The sequence below is a fragment of the Equus asinus genome, chromosome 25, assembly GCF_041296235.1.
Source record: "Equus asinus isolate D_3611 breed Donkey chromosome 25, EquAss-T2T_v2, whole genome shotgun sequence".
NCBI lineage: Eukaryota > Metazoa > Chordata > Mammalia > Perissodactyla > Equidae > Equus > Equus asinus.
In genome coordinates, this window is record NC_091814.1 from 17,456,963 (window position 1) to 17,479,721 (window position 22,759).

The window sequence follows — 22,759 nt, forward strand, 5'->3', positions numbered from 1 at the left end:
ACATAATGCTTGCTTTCCTTCCTTTCCGATGCTCTGAAAACATTTACATAATTTTGAAATGATCTGTTTCCTGAAGGTTTTACAGAATTAAACCAAAGCCATTTGGACGAGGATTTGGGGGCAATACCTAGTGGCTTTTGAGAGACTTCTCTATTATATTTATGATGACTGGTCAGTTAAAATTTGCTATGGGGGCTGGCCCCGTAGCCGAGTGGTTAAGTTTGCGCGCTCTGCTTCGGCGGCCTGCAGTTTGGTCAGTTTGGATCCTGGGCAAGGACATGGCAGTGCTCATCAGGTCACGCTGAGGTGGCGTCCCACATGCCACAACTAGAAGGATCCACAACTAAAATATACAACTATGTACCGGGGGGATTTGTGGAAAATGAAGGAAAAATAAAATCTTTAAAATGACTCTGCACTGAGAAATCAAAGAATTAAATATTAAAGATTATTATAGTTAAAGAAAATTATTTTTTTTTGGAAGATTAGCCCTGAGCTAACATCTGCTACCAATTCTCCTCTTTTTGCTGAGAAAGATTGGTTCTGAACTAACATCTGTGCCCATCTTCCTCTACTTTATAGGTGTGACGCCTGCCATAGCATGGCTTGATAAGCAGGTCCACAGGTGGGATCCAAACTGGTGAACCCCACGCCGCCAAAGCAGAGCACATAAACTTCACCACTGTGCCACTGGGCCAGCCCCTAATGAAAATGATCTTTTCTTTAAAAGAATAACTTTCACCCATGTTTTCATACTTATTTGAATATAATTGAGCAGATGAATTTCTTATGACTTTCTTTGAACTTCTACTGTATCTGGAGTAATTTGCCCTTTAGCACTAATTATTTTGCATATTCTTTTTTTTTTTTTTTAAAGATTGGCACCTGGGCTAACAACTGTTGCCAATCTTCCTTTTTTATTTTTTTATTTTTTATTTTTTTTAAGGATTGGCACCTGGGCTAACAACTGTTGCTAATCTTTTTTTTTGGTTTTTTTCTGCTTTATCTACCCAAACACCCCTCCCTGCCCCCGTACACAGCTGTATATCTTAGTTGCAGGTCCTTCTAGTTGTGGGACGCCGCCTCAACGTGGCCTGACGAGCAGTGCCATGTCCGCGCCCAGGATCCGAACCCTGGGCCGACGCAGCAGAGCATGCGAACTTAACTACTCGGCCACGGAGCTGGCCCCTATTTTGCATATTCTTGTTTTCTCTCATTTTTCTCTATTTCTAGGTTGGACTTGTTAATAAATGAAATTTTATGTTTCATTTTCCCCCCCAAAGAACTACTCTTTGTATAGCTATTGCCTTTGTTTTCTACTTCATTTCCGCCTTCAGGTTTCTCAAACACTCAGGATTATTTTGTTCTCTTGCTAACTACTGAGTTGAATGATTTATTCCATTTGTTTTCATTCTTTCCCTTTTAATAAATATTTAAAAGTATCATCCCTTTAAATATAGCTTTACCTGAGAACTAAAAATTATTTTATTTTCTAGAAATTCTGAGATTCCAGAAATTTCCAGAATGTAATGTCTTTTTGTTGTCTGCTTTAATTAGTTTCTAGTTTTACTGCACTGTAATCAGAGAATATTGTTTTTACTTTTTCTGGTAGCTTACTGTATGTTCAATTTTTGTGAGCATCCATGAATTGTGTACCCTTCAAATTCAAATGTTGAAGCCCTAACCTTTAATGGGACTGTATTTGCAGACAGGGCAATGAGGTCATAAAGGTAACAGTCCTAATCCAATAAAAATAAACTCCAAATAAGAAGAGGAAAAGAGCCCAGAGACCTCTTTTTCTGCACACACAGAGAAGAGGCCTTGTGAGGACACAGCAAGAAAGCGGCTGTCTCTAAGCCAGGAAGAGAGCCCTCACCAAAAACCAAGCCTGATGGCACACTGATCTTGGATTTCTAGACTCCAGAATCGTGACAAAATAAATTTGTTTTTAGACCACCTGGTCTGTGATATTTTGTTATGGAAACTCTAGTAGCATAACACACCATGATATTTTGTTACACTTTGACCTTTCACAGCCTAAACAATTTTTTTTCCTATGTGGACTGTGCTTATTTTTTTGTTACATCTAAAAATCTGGAACATGCATATACCTATTCTAGAGAAATACAAAGAACAACTTACAATATACTTAGTCTTCAGTATTCGCTGATTCTCTACTATTAGCAGTAATTAAATTAGCACACTCTTCTTGTCCCTGCCTCACCATCCAATTATATTTATCAATTTTTTTACTGTATTATATGTTTTATCAACTTTAAATGACACTGTCTGACCCCCACTATAATAAATGAAGAAATCAATATATAAACTACTCCATTTTCTCCTCATTTCCCCAATTTTTATTATTTTACAAAATCAGTAACAGTCCTTTTGTTTTAGTCATTCCATTCATCTTCCGGTTGGCTAACAAAAAGATTGAAGATTGTCATCGGGAGTTTCTTGAACAATGAGAAACATACTCTCTGAATTCAAGTGTTCAAAAACATTTGTCAACACGATTTTGGTACAGATGAACTGTCTAATTTGATGACATTAAAGACATTGGTCCACTGTTTTTTGGTTCTGAATTTTGATGCTGAGAACATCTTGAATTTAACCCTCCAGAGGTGACTCAATTCTTTGACCTGGCTCACAAAGAGATTCTTAGCAAAGTCTAATAATGTAACTATTGTTTCTAGGACAAACATTCTATATCAACATTATATGGGACCTTGGGGCCAGCCCCGTGGCCCAGTGGTTAAGTTTGTGCGCTCTGTTTTGGCGGCCAAAGGTTTTGATGGTTTGGATCCTGGGTGTGGACGTGGCATCACTCATCAGGCTATGCTGAGGTGGCATCCCACATGCCACAACAAGAAGGACCCACAACTAAGTACCAGGGGGCTTTGGGGAGAAAAAGGAAAAATAAAATCTTAAAAAAAAAAAACTACATGGGACCTAATGAGCCCTTTCAATCTATATACTGACATTTTCTATTGTTTCTGAAAATGTCCTTACATTATGCCTTTAAAAGTTGGTCTAAATCAAACTTTCTGCCTTCCTCTTTGAAGATACCAATTATACACATGTTGTATTTCTCTCCCTTTTTCCCATATATATCACACCGCTCCCATCCTTTTGAACTTTGTTCATTTCCACTTTGTTCCTTTTCCCCCACTTTTTCACATGTGCTTTTAATTTCACTTTTATGTGACTTTTTTTCTCCTACTTGTCTCCCAGGGTGCCTTCAGATGTCTCATCTGTTTTCTGTGCTGTTGTATTGTTGTTTCATCCTTAATTCTTTTTATAAAGGTGACTGTCTTTATAATTTCCAGCAAAATATTTGAAAACAGTATCTTTGTCACACTTGCAATCCATTCTGCTAAAACATGTCACATGTCACTGTTCAAAACAGCACTTCCTGAATTGACAGTTATTTTCTTTCAGCATGTGAGGATATAATTCTTTTATTTCCTAACCTTTCTTTGGTTATGTTTAACGACCTAATATTTGTTTAACTGTCATTCCTTTGTCTAATTCTCACTGTTTTAGATTTTTTCTTTGATATTCTACAGATTCACTAAGATGTGTCTCAGTGCAGACACAGCTTTATCAATCCGTCTCCAAACTTGTCCTTCATGAATAATAAATTCTGGAAAATTAACCTTCACATGTTACATCTCCTCAATTATTCTTTGGAACTCCAATTAGAACATACTGGACCTCCTATTATGATCCTTTATCTTCTTTGATTCTTTCCAGCAAATAATATTTGACATCTCTGGCTTTGCTACATTCTAGGTAGTTTTCTCGATGCTCTTTTCCAGTACACTATTCTTTCCACAGCTGTGTCTAAATGGAATGCTCAAACTATTATTCACTGGGCTTTTGCATGCGTGTGAGGGAGATTTGCCCTGAGCTAACATCCATCGCCGATCTTCCTCTTTTTTTTTTCCTTTAACTTGAGGAAGGTTAGCCCTGAGCTACCCATCTGTGCCAATCTTCCTCTATTTTGTATGTGGGATGCCTCCACAGCAAGGCTGATGAGCGGAGTAGGTCTGTGCCCAGGATCCGAACCCGCGAACCTGGGCTGCCAAAGCAGAGTGTGAAGAACTTTAACCACATGGCCACAGGGCTGGCCCTGCACTGGGTTTTTAAATGTCAGTGAATACATTTTTCATCAAGAAAATATACTTTTCATATCTAGAAAGTATATTTCATTGACTTCTTTTGAAAATCTGTCAGGTCATTTTTTAAAAGCTTGTTCTTAAAGACTCCTTTAAGTCTTTAATCATTTCAAATACAGTTACTTTATATCCTTTATCCAACAGTTGTATTATGTGAAATTCTTGTAGAATTTAATACTGCTATTAGTCATATTTGCTGACTGCTGTTGCTCATGATGGATAATTTTCTTGTTTTTTTTACTTTTAATTCTGAGGGGTTTGTTTTGTTTGTTTTCTTGCTGAGGAAGACTTGCCCTGAGCTAACAGCTGTACCAATATTCCTCTACTTTGTATGTGGGTTGCTGCCACAACATCACCACCAATGAGTGGTATAGGTCCTTGGCCAGGAACCAAATCCAGGTTACTAATGCGGAGCACACTAAATTTAACTAACAGGCCACAGGGCCAGCCCCTCTGAGCTCTTCTTAATAGGTGCTTCACTGAGGGTAGAGACCCTGAAGAATTCTAGTTCCAACTTCCTACCTTCTGTGGGCTTAGAGTAAAATGTAGGTAAGTTTTACATTATTCTCTGGATAGGGGTAATTTTTCTGGGAGAAAAGTAACAAGAAATATAAAAAGAAAATACTTGAGATGTAGCTTTTAAAAAATAACAAAAAGAAAAAAATCTCAAAATAAACATGAGCAAATCTATAAACAGAATTCAAATCAGAGAACAGCAGAACAAGAAAAAAATGTTCAAACTCAATAGTAAGGGAAAAAATATATGTTCAAAAATAGGAATTTCATATTTTGCCATTATTATGAGTGATTGCCAAGAAGTGCAGGAGAATAAAGAAAATAAATGAGATCTCTCTAAATATATTCACAGAATCCAATGAAAAGACAAGCTACAAACAGGGAGAAAGGAAAAAAATAAAAATTACTAAAATATTTTTAAATATCTCCTTTTAAAAGATATTATGAATTATACTTGAAGGCAGATTTTTACCAAGTCTGGCTTCAGTCTCAGGAAAGCCCAACAACTAAATGCTTACTTCCATGTTATTTCTGGTATCACAAAACTTGTGAGTAATCAACATGATAGAATAGATTTCTACCAATTATAATCAGTTTAACATTGTCAGTAATGCAAATAAAGCATCTCACTTGGATTTACGGTATTATTTGAATATTCACTTTCGAATAATGGTAAGCATTCTACTTGAAACATGAAGAATTTCCTTATGAGCAAGATGTGTTGACATTTAATAAATAAGTTGAGGTACATGTATTAATGCATAAGTGAAATGCTGAAATAGTTCTTATAAAAGCTGTTAATTTCATGTTCTAAAACAAGAACTATCAAATAGTTAAATAATCAGGAAACAGACTGATAATATAAATACTAACAGTCTGTTACCTAGATTAGTATGAACATTATCTGAAGATGAAGTAAACAAATGCTAATAAAATTTAAATAATCATATAAGACAGAATAACAAGAACTGCATTTATATCATAATTCTAACCTTTTAGTACACTAAGCTAAATAACATTAAACATACCTGTAAGTGAAATATTGTACTCTCTTTAATCCTTGAGTTTTTCAAGAAAATTCCTATTTGAGAATTCTTAACCTTGTGTGAAAATTAATTAAAAGCAAAATGTCAACTTAAATCAAAATTTCACAAGAGAGAAACTGCACAATACACCATCTTTATCCAAAGTAAATCAACTTTGATCTGGACATAATAAGGAATAGTATAAAAAAGGAAGAAAAAGTTAGAGGAAAACAAAACATCTAAAACAAGAGCTGTTCTGACTCCACACAAAAAAATTAAATGCCTTAAGATGTCTTTATGGATATAATTCGTGAGGTCTAAAATTTGAATAAGCTTTCTGAAGTGTTTCTACAGACTGCCAATCCTTTTCAGTAGCTGATGACAAAAAATTTTTGAGATTTGCCCAAGTTACAAAGTTCCTTTGAGAAAACATTTTACTGAAAAACTTGTTTGTAAATCTCATTCTGCTGTGAAAATGTTAACGATATGATTAAGTATGCTACTTCTGTATCTTGCACATCAGACATTTATATATATAAAAACATGCATGCTTGACAGCACAGGCTGATAAACAAATTTACAGTTCTCCTTTGACTGTTTGCCAAAAGATTCCTGCATCTCACACTCCCTAAGAGAATGCATCTGGCTGAAAAACACTGTATAGAATGGAAAAACAGTAAATAAAAGAAATATAAGTTAAATGATTGTTTAATTGATACTGACAGCAGAACAAACATAGTGAAGACTATGAGTGATTTGGGAATCATAAGAATAGTATGTTTTGCTCAAACTTGGTGTTTAGAGAATTATAACATAGAATTTCAGTTATAGAATTACTCTCTGTAAACAGAAATACCATAGGCTATTTTCATCATTCTTGTTATACTAGAGATTTTTGAAATTAACTTTCCATGTACTTAAATTAATGACACAGGGAGGGCTGGCCTTATTACATGTTTTTTTTTTTTTTAAAGAATGCTTGGACAAAGGAAAGCTTCAACGTTACACTATAGAAAACAATACTGACACAGGAAAACTCACTCAAATTAGTTTACTGGAACCCAGTGGAACAGTGATATGCCTTAGGAGTACATATATTCTCTACATGATACCTGCTGGAAAGTTCCTCCTATCCTTCTATTATGTAGCAGATATTGCAACTAGTGTACATGCAATGAAAGCTGAGATGCAGATGGAAGTTCTCAGACAACTTCATCATCTTGTAAGCCAATTACCCACTCCTTCACTGTGATGTTTGTAGATAAAAGGTTTATGGAGAAGCTTGGAGGTTGCCACTCCATCCTGACAAGTAAAAAGCTGAACAAACTGAAAAATCAACAACTCTTCTCAGATGCATAATAGAAGTGAGGTCACAGCACAAACTACCACCCTCAAAACTGGAGTGATTGACAGAGAATCACAATTTACCAAAGAAACCCATGAGCTGAAACCTTGGTGGGAACCAGGGCCAGGGCAGGGAAGCCTGAACTGTAACCGACAAATTGCTGCAGGCTCAGTGTAGACAAGTCTTGAGAATTGAAAACTCCAGGAGGACTTGGTCACTGGGATCCCCCACACTTTTCTGAGTTTTAGTTCCCAGATCTCTATCAGGTTCTCACAATGAGAAAAATCCCTCCTTGCTTCCAGCAGGTGGAGAAGAAAAGGAACCATTTTGAACTATGTCAGACCATTCTGTTCTTACACAATGTCTGCCCTCAGGGGAAACTATTAACCAGAGCCTAAACTGCTGGGATTTAACAAAGCCTAACTGATCTAGGGGAAGACAAATATCCAACCCACATAAGAAGGGAGGGGGAAACTGAGAAGCATTTGTGAAATTCACAGTCTAGAGATACAGGCTCACTAAAAGACTGAGACCTAATCACAGCACTAAGAGAACACTTTCCCTCCTCTCATACCTTATCACCATGGTACTACAGGTCTATTTATAGCAGTTCTTTTTACCTAGTACATTATGACCAGCTATCAAGAAAAAATTACAAGACATACTAAAAGACAAAAAATGCAATTTGTAGAGACAGAGAAATCATTAAATCCAGACAGATATGATAGGGATGTTAAAAGTATCAGAATGGAAATTTATAATAATTATGATTAATATGCTAATGGATAAAGTAGACAGCATGTAAGAACAGACGGGCAATGTAAGCAGAGAGGTGGTAATTCTAAGAAGGAACCAAAAAGAAATGCTAAAGATCAAAAACACCTGGGCTGGCCCTGTGGCCGAGCGATTAAGTGTGTGTACTCCACTTTGGCAACCCAGGGTTTCACAGGTTTGGATCCTGGGTGCAGACATGGCACCACTCATCAAGCCATGCTGACACAGGGTCCTACATAGCACAACCAGAGGCCCTCACAATTAGAATATACAACTATGTGCTGGGGGGCTTTGGGGAGAAGAAGAAGAAGGGGAAAAAAAAATCAAATATTGGCAACAGATGTTAGCTCAGGTGCCAATCTTTAAAAAAAAATTCACAAATGAAGAATGCTATTGATGGGCTTATTAGCAGACTGGACACAGCTGAGGAAAGAATCTCTGAGTTTGAGGATATCTCAAAGGAAACCTCCAAAACTGAAAAGCAAAGAGAAAAAAATTGAAAAAACAGAAGAGAATAACCAAGAACTATGGAACAACAAATGGTGTTAACATCACACAATGGAATACCAGAAGGAGAAGAAAGAGAGAAAGAAACAGAAGAACTATTTGAAATAATGACTGAGAATTTCCCCATACTAATGTCAGACACCAAACCCACACACCCAGAAAGCTCACAGAATACTAAGCAGAATAAATGCAAACAAAACAAACCACAAAACTACACCTACACATATCATTTTCTAACTACAGCAAATCAAAGATAAAGAAAAAATCCTGAAAGAAGCCAGAAGAAAAAAACAATTAGAGAAGAGCAAAGATCAGAATTACATCCAACTTCTCAGAAACCACACAAGCAAGAAGGGAGTGGAGTGAAACATTTAAAGTGTTGAAAGAAAAAAACCACCAAGCTAGAATTCTGTACCCTGTAAAATTATCTTTTAAAAGTGAAGGAGAAATAAAGACTTTCTCTGACTATGAAAATTGAGGGAATTTGTTGCCAGTAGACATGGCCTTGCAAGATATTACAAGTTCTTTGCAGAGAAGGACAATTATATAGGTCAGAAATTGGGATGTACATAAAGAAAGGAAGACCACTGGAGAAGGAAAAGGTGAAGGCAAAAGAAAAAAATTCTGGGGCCGGCCCGGTGGTGCAGTGGTTAAGTTCGCACGTTCTGCTTCTCGGTGGCCCAGGGTTCACCGGTTTGGATCCCAGTTGCAGACACGGTACTGCCTGGCAAAAGCCATGCTGTGGTAGGCATCCCATGTATAAAACAGAGGAAGACGGGCATGGATGTCAGCTCAGGGCCAGTCTTCCTCAGCAAAAAGAGGAAGATTGGCAGTAGTTGGCTCAGGGCTAATCTTCCTCAAAAAGAAAAAGAAAGAAAAAGAAAGAAAAAGAAAGAAAAAGAAAGAAAAAGAAAAAAATTCTGTTTTTCTTATTCTTAACTGATCTAATACATAAGTTTGTTTAAAATAATAATAGCAACAATGTATTTGATAATGTATGATTATGTATGTGTGTGTGTGTGTGTGTGTGTGTGTGTCTGTATATCCTTATGTGTAAGTGAAATGAACAACAGCAATGATATAAGGGACAAGAGAGGAGAGGGAGGAATTTGGATTATTTTGTTGTTACTATAAGGTACAGTGTTATTTGAAAATGGACTTGGATTAGTTGTAAATGTATACTGCTAGGACAACCACTAAAATATGTAAAGAAAAAGTTTGTGGACAAATGTTTCCCAAATGATTGTATGAAACATAAGTTACTCACAAAACTATGTTGAAACTAGAAACATAAGGCAAGAATCTTAAGTCTGCTTCTGAAAATACTGAGAAAACATCTTCAAGAAATGTATAAAGCTTCATTTTGTGGCACATAATCAAAAGAGAACCAAAACATATGAGAACAGGTGGAGAAAATCCCTAAACGAAAATATTAAAGAAAATTTGACATATGGATAATTAAGTCAACCATTTTAATAGAAAATTACCAAATATTTTCTTTGCAAAAACAGACTACTATGGTCTTTTCTTAAATTACAAAACCATTAGGTGCAGCACTTGAACTGTATATTCCGGATTGAAGCCCAAACTCTAAGCTCATTCTCATTATACAATATTGCCCCTCTTATGGTCAAGAGTCAACCAAAACATGTTACTAGAAGTTGTTTAATTCCTTCAGAGAATCTTATGATAAAAGAATAGCAATATAACATGGAAATTATTATGTGATGCGAACTCTCACCAGCAAAGAGCTCTTCCTGCCATTTAATATAATTTAAGGAACAATCATAAAACGCCAATCTGTCCCAGGTATCAACAGCAGAGGAAGTCTTTAGAGTCTTCTTTATACCGATTTTACTCCTTAAGTGAAAAAATCACCACCATGGCACATATCCAACTTAATCTATAGTCTTTCTCTTGGGATTTCTCCCCCTAAATCCCTGACTAATTGGGAAAGAGGTGAAATTTAGAACTACATATCAAGTGATTTTGACTCACAAAGTGACGTCAAACAGGAAACTTCTCTTTCATCATGTATTCAACCATTTCTCCCTATTACTGAAGTTCCATATAAGCTCCAGGTTTTGTCATTTCAACATCTGGAGACTTGAATTCTGTCTCCCCAAGTCTTCATCCATTTCTATGCAGCTGTATCTCAGAATTAATTAGCAATGTGCACTTATGGAGCAGTCTGTATGTGCCCATCTCTGGAGTGATTTACAGTCATTAGAATGAAATAACAGATAAGAACAGACAACTATAAAAAGCAGCATGTGAATTAGCAAGTCAACATAATGATATTTAAGCTTAATTCTCTGGGACTAAGGAAGCCATGCCTTCTATCAATTTGATTCAATAATGACTTTTTCCATTAGTAAGATCAAAATGAAATGAGATACATTCACATTCACTATACCTCATTATGTATCTTCACTATACCTCATTATGTACACAATTACAACAAACCACAATGCAGACTCAAGCAGATATCCCTAACATTCTATACTTTGAGAAAAAGTGAAGTGCTCAGTCAGCCAAATGCAGCACTGACTGCAGAAGTTTTTACTACAAATGAAAGCAAGAATTGAGGATGAACCTGATGAAACTAATTATGGTAGTTTTAATCTTCCTAGTACATTCATAGCAGGGGCTGCACAGTGCAATAGAAGGGATCTGCTTTTCCCCTCCATTTATGGGAGCATATGCTTCCATAATGGACATTATTTTAGGAAGAGTGGCACCTTGTTTTGTCTCTAAGGCTTGGGAGAGATTGTGGCTGCCCCCTTAGCTATCTGTTTAGTGTATGAAAAGGGAGAAAAGAAGGCTTTACTGAAATGTGAAGATCCAGGAGAATTTGCATAATAACTACTTCCAAGGAGAGGCTGGGCTCTGTGCCAACTGTTCTCTTCTTCTCTACTACCAAATAACTCTAGCTCAAGCAGCTTCCAAAGTAAACAATATGAAAGTAAAACAACAGAACTCCATTCAAAGCAGGACCTGGAGATACCTATATACCATCAGGTCTTCCTGCTTGAACAACGTTTGCCAATAAGAACATGGGAGTGGAAAGATAGCAGTAGGATAACGAGCACTTGCACACTGGACCTTTTCATAAGTTGGTATAAGAATGACTACACTAATAGATGGCACTCAGCCCTTAAAGTACAGGTAAGATGAGAGAATGCAACCATCTTCTACTATTTAGCAAGTCTCAAATTCTCTAGTTAAAGATAGGGAACCTAAACACAAAAATTTGGTTAAAAAAAAAGACACTGGGATAAACATATTACCTACTGCACAGCAGTAACAATAAGACAGTTTCACTTAGGCTCATCTAGTACCACCTTTTAGTGGATGAGTTACTAAGTGTTAAATGCTTTCAAAAGGTGTTTGACATCTAAAAATGTTTTCTTAAACTAAGAACCTAATGTGGGGTTGTTTTTAAATGGAGATACTATAGACAGCCTAGCTTACCACTCCATGTTATGACAAAATACTTAAAGGAAAGTTTTTGCTCGACCTATTATAAGATGAATGGGAGTTCTAGGAAGAGTCACCAAAGTTGTCCTTTACCACGAAATTCTTGGAACAGCCACAGGTAATAGCATTACCACCGATAACACTAATTTCTTAAAAGTAGCAAACTATAGATTGTTTGAAATAGACCTAAAAGTTTTAATATAAATTTTTAGTAAATGAGAAAAGAGAAAATATATATGAATAGTTCATTTACGAAAGCATATGCAAAAGCACCATCTTAGGGCTAAGGAAACAAATCCTCTTATTCCTAAGCTATATTTTCAGGGCTGTATTTTTCATGGTGGTAGTGGTGGTATTTTTTTATGCTTACAGATCTTAACCCACAGTCCATAACCTTATTGAGCTATTTTTAAATCATGTTGTGTTGATCATGAAATGCAAAAACTAAATAGATCACAGTGACACTCAAGGAGCATTCACTAGAAAAAGACGAATAAATTAATAATTACAATACAATGTTATATATGTTAAAAACAGAGAAACATATGCAATAGAAGCACAGAGGTTAGAGTAACTAACTCTGCCTGGGGGATTCAGGAAACATTTCACAGAATTGGGGGACATTTGAGCTGAGTCTTTCCACTCCTTCATCCTCCTTTTGTCTATTGCATACTGACTTTTTTATTTTTTGCTTTTTATTCAGGAACTTAGTAAACTTACACTTATTTTTCTAATTTTTCGTTTTTATCTTAGAAAATTTACCTCTTGAGGTTGAAATAAACAGAAGAAAAACATGTCACCAAGTATGCTTAAGAGAATTTCCACTTGTTTGATAATTCCTAACAGTCATAATCAGCAAACAGCTTAAAAAGAAAAGTTACCAAGCTCTCCTGTCTTTGGCTTGTAATTTTCAGTATTTACCTGTCATTTCTTCAGTAGTCTTCTGTAGTGCCCTACCCATGCAATCAAGGACTAGACAAGGAACTACAGAAGAATCACTCAGCAATTTTGCCAAAAAATTAAAAGGTAGGGTTCAGAAGCAGGTTCCATCTTGTTTCACTGTCTTTACTGTGAAAGTTACTACTTGAATCCTGCAATTGTTAGGATCATCTTTCTGTTTTCACATATATTCTCAGATGTTACTAATTCTATGTAGCTTGGCTAAAAATAGCTAAAATATTCTAGTGTATATATCTACCATCTGTGCAATTGTGTCAAAATGCTTGTGCATACCTCCTAAACTCTGATTTCTTAATACAGTAGCATAACTTTGTATTGCAAACATGTATACTTGACTATAAGATGTTTTCCAAAAATGAAGTTAAAATACACATAGCAGATCAGGACTTGGCTGTTAAAAAATAAAGAGTAGAAAAAGACCAAATTTAATAGTTCAGAACCTATTTTGTTTTAAAGAGTGAGTTCTAGTTACTATTACACTTTAATAAAACATCATTGCTGACATTGTCCTCTTTTGCTCATCTGTATTCTCTCAATTATGATAATAGATTTTGGAAAAACTAAAGCCTTAGGAACACCATAAATTCAGCTTTAAGAGAGACCCATCGGGACCAGCCCGGTCGCAAAGCAGTTAAGTTTGTGTGCTCCACTTTGGCGACCCGGGATTGGACAGTTTGGATCCCAGGCGCAGACCTATGCACCACTCATCAAGCCATGCTGTGGCAGGCATCCCACATATAAAATAGAGGAAGATGGGCACAGACGTTAGCTCAGGGCCAATCTTCCTCAGCAAAAAAAACCAGACAGACAGACGGACCCATACTTATATTATGAGGTTCCAAGAAACCACAGTTAATATGCAAACTACCACCCCCTTCCCTGATACGCCTTTACTCAATCATATATACCTCTCTTACCTCCCGACATTAGGTACTTGCTGGTGCAAGTGATAACTCATTTATAACAAAAAGAGAAAGGTTATTAAATAGATCCTGAATGACACCCTCATATTTCTCTACCTATTAGTTAGACAGGGGAGAGGATGTTAGGCATGCAACAAAAGTTTCCTTTTTTTCTTGGAAGAGAATTCTTAATTGCCAGATTTTGAAGCAGTTGTTTAAAAAAAATACACATATACCTACAGATCATCTTTAAACAGACCAACAACCCCCAAGGGTCATGCTGAGCTTTGGCAGCTATCCCCTGAACCCCCAATACACTTCATTTCCCTTCCCCCTTTAATAGTTAAAGCCTTGCAATTCATTCTTAAACCTGATCTCTAATGCCACCTGCTGTTGTAGTTCTGTGTTCTCAAGAAGCTCTACCACTCTGTCCCAATACTATTCCTGCTGGACTTTCACTCCTCCATGAAGAACAAGGCAGTTCGCTATTAACAGATTTGTAAAATAAAATTCAGATAATCTATCTTTGGTAAGATTTAAAATTACACTTATAAATGATAGGGCTCCTACTTACTACAAGTTATCTCAAATTTCTCAAGTAGAAAAACTTGCCAAAAAAGCAACTTTAACTTCAAAATGTTTCCTCTTTCTAAGAGGAATACTAATATAAAGTAGGAAGACAAACTTCAAAAACAAAGGAAAAATCCTAAAAACAACCAGATATAGTCAGACAATTTTTATTTTAAAATTTTATAATGTTAAAAGCAACACTATATATTTTGAAAATTAAAACGCACTTTGTAGTCAGAAGAGAGAAGAAACTTCAACAAGATATGTTAAGAAGAAAAAGTAGACAAAAACTGAAGCATAGGTTCCCTAAGTTTTTGAGTGCAACACAAAAAGTTGATTATATAAGTATCCCACTTGTCCTCCATTTTTAATATTTTCTTAGTACTTACCTATATGAAAGGGCTGTCAAATTTTTTTGTTTTATAGCACAAGAGACAAACATCTGGGAGACATGCTAAGTGTGCCTTTGCCCTTTATTATTTACTTTGCCCACAAAACACTTTTCTTTCCAGCAAATTCTAACAAAGATGTTAACACCTAACTTTAAATATGAGCTCCTCTGTAAAGCTTTCCTTGCATATTCTCCCGCTCACCACCTTCTCCCAACAATTCTGCGATTTCATAGGTACTCTGTATGTATTTCTATTATAGAAGTTATCACATTAATCATAATTATTTGTTTACTGCACAGGATAGGTACTCAAATATTTTATGAAGGAATAAATAAATCAAAGAATGCTATGAGTTTACAGACTAGAGATTATGTTTAAAATTAAGTGATACAAAACTTGATCCTCCTTTGTGAAAAGTACAAAGTAAAATATTAGTCCTTTGATTGGTTATCTTAAAGTGCAACAGACGATAATAATATACATTTAGGGCAATGAAAACGTCCCGAAATTAGATAGTGGTGATGGCTGCACAACTACGTATGTAGCTAATATACTGAATATACTAAAAACCACTGGACTGTACACTTTGAGTCAATTTTATGGTATTTGAACTATATTTCAATAAAGAATATATACAGTTTATCTAAAACCAACCTAATCTAATACAGGGTACAATTTAAAGGAACTTCTACACGTAGAAAACCTAACATACTATTCCTATCTCACAGAAATGCCAAAGAAAGAAAAGCTAAAATCTAGGTAATATCAAATCCATTTTTTCGCTCAACATTTCATTTCAAAACAATTGGAATTTGTGTGCAGTAACTGAAAAACTGCTAGGCAAATTACCTATATTGAGCAAGAGCTGAGATACTCATTATCCATATAATTTCTTATTAAAGAAAATATATTAATCTATCTGTTCTATAATAAAATCTCAGGCCAAGAGGTCTTAATTAGAATATTTTGATTCATGTGGGTTTTAATGATTCTCCATAAAAATCACTTCACAGACATTCAAAATTACATCTCCAATGAACTATTTCTTAAATAATCTATTAAGTTGGCATAGGCATTTCTTTTCTAAACAGAAAACTATCTTTTGGACTGGAAATTATAATTATGGCTGTAAATTCTGTTTATAATTCTTGTGCTCATTAGATCCACTCAACTAGGCTAAACTGACATCAAATAAACTATTCACCGGGGCCAGCCAGGTGGTACAGTGGTTAAGTTCACACGATCTGCTTTGGTGGTCTAGGATTCACCCGTTTGGATCCTGGGTGTGAACCTACGCACCACTTAGCAAGCCATGTTGTGGCAGGCATACCATATATAAAGTGAAGGAAGATGGGCATGGATGTTAGCTCAGGGCCAATCTTCCTCAGCCAAAAAAAAAAAAAGAGGATTGGTAGCAGATATTAGCTCAGAGCCAATCTTCCTCAAAAATAAATAAACAAATAAATAAATGAATAAACTAGTCACTGACAAAATGTTAGCCAACATAGCACCAAATTTCAATGCTATTTGACCTAATTTGTAACTAGTACATAGTGGTGTTGAAATATCCCCCAACCCCTTTCTGCTCACACAAGTTTCACTTTTTAATCACCTGCTACAGCTACAAGAAACAGATATCTTGGTTATTTTTTATTTGTCATAAAAGCACTGTGGGGTTTTTTGCTTAACATCCTAAATAAACTAAGATCATGCATACCTAGCATTGCTGCACAATTCCAAAACTGGAATTTTGTTTAAATGCTAGAAAGGAATGTACCATTGCCTCTTCTCCTTTAAGTTACTGTGTGATAAATATAAGTAAATATTATGACTTCCATCTCTACTTTCACTTTCTAAAATACTGCTATAGAAGAATGACTATACCATTCTGACAACTTATGAAATGACACAGACACCCCATGAAGTTGGAAGACAGCCAAACCCAAATTTTTTCAAGAAATTTAGAAGAAAATTTTTCTTTCCATTATAGAAAAACAAAAATGAGACAGGAAAATCTGCTATAAAATTAATAATGAATCTATTTCTTATAAAACAATCAGGTGATTTCCACTCTAGCCATATGGCAGGCTAAATACCCTGAAGATTGTTCTATTACAACAAAGTAACTCAATCCAGCATTAAGATGTAATGTTTGTTGCACTGTTGGCCTCATAGAAAGTGAGAAAAATCTCCAAGGCTACCAAAAGGAGGCTGACCTAAGTAGGCACAGTTGCCCAGAGGGTAAATGAACCAAGCCATAGCATAGAGGCAAAGTGGGGATCCCAGGAAAGATGTTAGTAACACACCCTAATTTCTGGCAAAGCAAACTGAGAGCTTCTTAAGGAAATCATCCTCCAATTAGCTTCCAAGTTCAACCACAGATAATGATGAGAAAATATGAACTTTATAAGTAACTGGAGAAGTTTCAGAAAAAAATTCTATTTTTATTGAAATCATACTAAGTTTATAAATTAACATGCAAGAATGCAAAGAGCACTTTAAAATATGAGTAATGAGGAGGGATTACCCCTACGAGATATAAAACATAATTAAAACTATCATGCTGGCAAATAAACAGAGACAACAATGACACAAAAATGGAAAATCAGACCAGACCCAAGTACATACAGAAATTCAGTGTACGGTAAAGTTAGTGTCTCAAATCTGAGAAGTAAATAGGACTTCCTAATAAAAGTGTCCGGATAACCTGTAACTATTTGGAAAAAGATAAAGTTGGATCCACAACTCATATTGCGTATCATGATAAACTTGAAATAAATCAAAGATTTATATATTAAAAATGAAACTAAAAGAGTCCTACAAAAAGTACAAGTAGATCTTTTATAAACTCGGAGTGAAAAACACCTTTCTAATGCTATGTCAAACTCTAGAAGCCATTAAGGAAAGATTTATTAATTGAATTAGATTTTAAAACTAAAGACTTCTGTGTGGCAAAATAAAATAAGCAAGGTCTAAAGACAAATGACAAACTGGAAAAAAAAAAAAAATACCTGTAACTCATATTTCAAAGGGCCAAAGAAGCTCTCCTAGTTTTTGTATGGAAAAATCTCCAGAATATACTATTTAAGGGGAAAAAAGCATGATGCAGAATATGGGTACAGTATGCTACTGTTTATATTACTATTTATATTTTTAATTGGGGGGGCATGTACTTGCTTGTATATACATAATATATTTGTAGGGGATATCAAAGACACCAATGTTGGAGTTACTTTCCTGGAAGTTTCTTTGCACCAATTTTGGCTCCAAACAATTTGTTCTTAATGTGGTATTATTTTCCAAGTAAGTATAACCTAAAAGCACAGTCAATATACAGAACAGTCTTCTTCATTTTAGTTGAGAATTGGTTGTTCTGCTTAATCAGTTACCATAGTTACTGGGGGTTATCATACGATTACCCAAAGGGGATTCCAAGATGGATTTTCTCAGAGGCAGGAGAAGGGTAATGATGGTAACAATATTTCATTGTTTCCTTTTTTAGCTTTCAAATTCTGAATCATAGGTGTGTATTACCTAATCAAAATATTTCCTGGCCCAATATCGATATTCTTGTACATTAAATAACAGTTTCCCATGTCCAACGTATCCCTTGCTATCTTAATCAGTTTCTGAATTCAGAGAGCAAGTTCAGGGTGACAGCAATACCTGAAAATCTCTCAAAAATCTAAATATAAGAGCTAAAACTGTAAAACCCTTAGGAAAAACACAGGCAAAATTCTTCATGACACTGGATTTGGCAGTGATTTCTTGAATATGACACCAAAAGCACACGCAATAGAAGAAAAAATAGACAAACTGGAGTTCACCAAAATTGAAAACCTTTGTGCATCAGAGAACACTATCAAGAGAATGAAAAGACAACCCAGAGAATGTGACAAAATATTCCCAAGTCTTACATACAGTCATGTGCCACATAACGATGTTTCAGTCCACAATGGACTGCATATACAACAGTGGTCCCATAAGATTATTACCATATTAGCAGAGTAGGCTCTACCGTCTAGGTTTGTGCAAGTACACTCTATAATGTTTGTACAATGACAAAATCACCTAACACATTTCTCAGAACGTATCCCAATTGTTAAGCAACACATGACTGTACAGAATACATAAATAACCCTGAAGACTCAGCAACAAAAAAACAAAATTCAAAAATACTCAAAAGATTTGAATAGAGGGGCTGGCCCCGTGGCCGAGTGGTTAAGTCCGTGCGCTCCGCTGCAGGCGGCCCAGTGTTTCGTTGGTTCGAATCCTGGGCACGGACATGGCACTGCTCATCAAACCACGCTGAGGCAGCGTCCCACATGCCACAACTAGAAGGACCCACAACGAAGAATATACAACTATGTACTGGGGGGGCTTTGGGGAGAAAAAGGAAAAAATAAAATCTTTAAAAAAAAAAAATCAGACCAGTAGGGAGACTGGTATTTAAATAAAAAAAAAAAAAAAAAGATTTGAATAGGTATTTCTCCAAAGAAGACATACAAATGGCCAACAAACACAAGAAAAGGTACTCAACATCATTAGTCATCAAGGAAATGCAAATCAAGACCACAGTGAGATAACAATTTCATAACGCGTAGGACAGCTATAGTAAAAAACAAACAAAACCTGAAAATAACAAGTGTTGATCAGGATTTGGAGAAATTGGAACCCCCTGTATTACTAGTAGGAATATGAAATGGTGCAGCTGCTATGGAAAACAGTTTGGCAGTTTCTCAAAAAGCTAAACATAGACTTACCATATGACCCAGCAATTCCACTCCTAAGTACACACCCAAAGGAAGTGAAAGCAGGAATTCAAACAGCTATCTGTACACCAATGTTCACTACAGCATGATTCACAATAGCCAAAAGGTGGAAGCAATCCAAGTGTCCATAGATGATGAATGGATAAACAAAATGTGGCATATGCATATAATGGAATATTATTTAGCCATAAAAAGGAAGAACAACTGAGACATGCTACAACATGGATGAACCCTGAAGACATTAGGCTAAGTGAAATAAGCCAGACACTAAAGGACAAATATTATATGATTCCACTTACATGAAGTACATAGAATAGGTAAATTCATAAAGACAGAAAGCAGATTAGAGATTACCAGGGGCTTAGGGGAGGAGCAATGAGGAGTTATTGCTTAATGGTTACAGAGTTTCGGTTTGGGGTGATGAAAAGGTTTTGGAAATAGACAGTGGTGATGACTGCACAACACTGTGAATTAATGTCACTGAATTTATACTTAAGAGCTGTCAAAATGGGAAATTTTATATTAAATATATTTTACCACAATTTTAAAAAATAATGTAATATAGCCAAAGACCACTGAACTATACACTGTATGGTATGTGAATTTCACCTCAATAAAGATATTAAAACAAATAGTCAGACATACCAAATCAGAATCAGCAAGAAAGCATCAGAAATGTATACTTTTAACAAATACTTTGTACATATATGTTGGTGTATACTTGCAAGTATCTCTATAAGACAGTTTCTTAGAAGTGACACTGTGGGATCAAGGAATTGCCCATTTTTCATTGTGACAGATATGAGCAAACTATTCTCAAAAAGCACTAAACCAATTTACCCTTCACCAACAGCATATGAGAGTGCTTGTTTCCCCTATATTCTTGCCAACACTGAATGTTACAAAATTTTTTTGGTTTCGCCAAATTTTAATACAGAAACATAAGTCATAAAATTAATTAAAAATAAACCAAACACACCTTAAACTTACACAGTGCTGTATGTCAAGTATATTTCAATAAAACTGTAAAAAATACATTTAAAAAACAAAAACAAAATTAGGACCTTTAAAATCTATAACTAATATTACTTTAAATAAAAGACATTTAGAGTAGTTACCTCCTAATATTTTCTCAAAGGAATGAATTAAACTTTAAACTTTACTTATTAATGTGCCACTAAACTGTGAATTGAAATTTTTAAAAAATAAATGACATATTTGAATCACTCTAAATGAGAGTCCAAAATTTAACAATATATAACATAATTCAAGAAAGAGAAAATTTCACTCACAGAACTGAACTTGAGTTTTGCTTTTAAAAACTACATCAACAGTTAACAATCATTCAATACTATGACAGCAAATAATTCATTTATTTTTCAGAGGGTCTTGTTTTTGCCCTCTGAACACTGCTGAAAGAAAAATTCTATTAAGTGAGAAAATATATGATCTATCTTTCTATGTTTTTACTAGAAATTTAAGGCCTAATATTTGCTTTAAAAGCAGCACTGACAAAAATTCCATTACTTTGGAAGAATCGAGGTGGGGGGGAATGTTTGGGTTGTGTTTGGTAAAGCCTTGCTTTAAGATAAACAAAACAAAATCCCCAACCTTTCTTAGACTACCAACATGCCTCATAATAGTCCATCTTTCCCTCCTTAACAACTGATGCTTAATCTTTCTGGAGTCAGGAATGACTTCTTTTGAGAAGCTGGTGAGAGCTATGTAAAAATATATCCAAACAAAGACACAGAATTTGGCACAGACTATCATATTCTGAGGGCAACCACACACACCCAAACCTTCCAAAGATCCCAGGTTGTGAAGCCCTACCGTAGGCTGTAAGAAAGGAAAAGAGAACATTCACAAGAACCTATCACATGCCAAATACTATACATAAATTTAATTATTTATATAACCATTTAAGAAAGTCATTAATAGTCTCATGTTATGAATGAGAAAACCACAGCCCAGTAAGATAAACCAAACTGCCTGTGTCCAGTTATTAAGCAAAGATCTGAATTTGGTTCTGACCCCATAACCCATGCTCTTTCTGTTATTTTTGAAGAACTAATTTAGACGGTAGTAATATATTCAATATCCTATGCTAAAGTAGCTGTTGGAAAAATAAATAGTTATCACCAGCAGTTTTTTAAGTACACAGATACCTTCCCTCAGAAACCACAGACTGTATTCTACTACAAACAAGATATGTGGGACATAAACTATTTATATATTGAGAGTAAGTACATGTTGTGGTTGAAATCTTTTCAGTACAAAACCTCATCATTAGCACTATTTTTAAAAACCCTATAGAAAGATTACTTAAGACAATTATCCTGGAGCCCTTTACAAGTTAGCTGTGCAAGATAAGCTCTAACATTGTTTCAAGTAAAAAGGTCTAGATAAAAATCTTTTTCAATCAACCTTCTGAAAATTCTTGAGGTCAGCAGGAACAGGTATCTTCATTTCAGAGATGAAGAAAATTAAGGCTCAGGGAAGGTTACTCAACTTAACTAAGACTCATTCAGTTATTTTTTTTGAAGAACTGGTATAATATTCATTTTCTCCTTTCTTATAATCTAACTCATTCACAGCTCATTTTATCAATAAAACACCCCAAGCTACCTTACGTTTCTATGATCTTATACAGAATGGCAACTATTGAAAATTTCTGGATGTCACAGCAATTTGGAAAAGAACACAGAGCTTGCAACATTATGGTTTCCGGTAATATGTAAAAAGCACATGAATTTGATATTAAGGAATTAACAGTAAAAATCAAGTTATTTCACACAGTCAGGAATATTCCAAAATTTCAGTCAAAACGTTAAGCTAATTATTTCTGCCTAGCTCCACTGTTTTACTAACGTACTCAAAAAATTAACAACTGAGTGTGGGCACACATGGTGCCTACAGCCTGAAATTAGATATTGTTATAGAGTGACTAAAACTTGTGGCCAACACATGGTCTAAAACAAATTTATTATCTTTACTAGACAGAGTAAGCAGAGTTAAGAAAAATTAGTTTTATATTTGGATAGCTGGCGGGAAATGGGACAATTTTTAAACTTGCCTTATGAGGAACAACAGAATGAATGTTTTATACAATTAATGAATTGTATAAAACAATTCATTTAACAAAAGTTTTCAACATACGTTAGCAAACTGGATCCTTAGAACCATCCTGAAAGGTAGGCGATATCACAATCATTTAACATCTTTGAGCCTTAGTTTCTTCTCTGTTAATTTGTCTATAGTCACGCTGTTAGTAAATAGGAAGGCAAGATTCAAATCTAGGTTTCCTAACTACAAATACAGTATTCTTTCCA

General features: G+C 35.2%; 1 protein-coding gene across 9 annotated transcripts in view; it reads right to left on the minus strand.

Moving 5' to 3' along the window:
* The window catches only part of ASH1L (ASH1 like histone lysine methyltransferase), a 199,998-nt gene that overhangs the window by 150,897 nt on the left and 26,342 nt on the right, over positions 1–22,759 (minus strand). The window lies entirely within an intron of this gene.